This window comes from Dermacentor silvarum, chromosome 9 (assembly GCF_013339745.2).
Source record: "Dermacentor silvarum isolate Dsil-2018 chromosome 9, BIME_Dsil_1.4, whole genome shotgun sequence".
NCBI classification, from domain to species: domain Eukaryota; kingdom Metazoa; phylum Arthropoda; class Arachnida; order Ixodida; family Ixodidae; genus Dermacentor; species Dermacentor silvarum.
In genome coordinates, this window is record NC_051162.1 from 99,108,795 (window position 1) to 99,110,104 (window position 1,310).

Here is a 1,310-nt window from a genome sequence, read left to right on the forward strand (position 1 = left end):
TATGTGCGTCACAATATTTATTTCGAAGACCTTGGTCTTGGGCTAGTCGGTAACTTATTCTGGTAAAACAAATTATTATGCAAAAAACACACCAGAATACACACCGGTGTTTTGATGGACTTTTGTCTGGAGTCCATGTGTATGGGGCGCCCTTTTGGAGTGATCGCTTGTGTGGGTGTGTGCGTGTATGGGGGTGTCTTTTGTACTCTGATTTCTTTTACCGGAACAATATAGACACGTATCTGTTTCCCCGTATTTGTTATGAACTAGTCAAACTGCAGAGGGCGAAGGTATGTTAACCTATAAATTGCTAAAGCTGTCGTTACCTGAAAAAGTATGGTATTTCACTATGAAATATAGGATTTTACTTGCCACAACCACGATATAATTATCAGTGGCGACATAGCGGGAAACTCCAGATTATTTTCGACCACCTGGGGTTCTTTAATGTGCACCCAGTACAGGGTAGACGGGCAATTTCGCATTTAGCCCCATCGAAATGCGACCGCCGCGACCATTGTTCCATCCTGCACCTTCGAGGCAGGAAGTGCAACGCCATTGCTACTACGAAATTGTGTCTTAATTTTTTTTGCACCGATACTATACATATAAAACCGGAAGTTGTGCTTTTTTCAGCACCAGGCGAACCGACAACAACAATCACGTTTCACTAAAGGAACGATACCTTGCACAGAATAAACTTTGAAACTTTCATATATACAGAAACGCTCCCAGAAAAGTCCGAAAACAACCTAAGCGTGTATGGTGGGCCAAAATTACGGTTTTCTCGCTAAATAACCAGTTTCAGATTCATGTTGTTTTCCATTCCGTAAATAGTGAAATGCTGTCACCAAGCTGGATTCTTTTTTGCGCACCTGAAAGGAAGCAAATACCATTCTTCACGTGATTGTGACGCACGTTGCCGTCTAAAGCGCACGTCAACGCTGTTGTTAATACGTGGACGTAGAACAGAAGACAAACTGGACACAGAAGAAATAACATCGTTCAAAGGATAGTTCTTTGCACTTTTTAGCCGCAAGAGATTCATCAAAGTTGCTAGATAACTCGCCGAAACATGCCAGAAAGAACTAATATTTGTGGCTGTGGCTTGCCGGGCTTGAGCTGTAAACAAAAACAGCGACTTGGGTCTGATGAATGACTTCCGAAAATGGCTTATTTTCTATCACGTCTAACGTCAATAGTCTGGAAAACCGATACTAAAGCTCCTATTCGTGGTTACAAACAAATTACAATCGCTGGATACTGTGAGCAGAATTCGTAGGAAACCCTGGTTGATGCTAGCAAGTCGT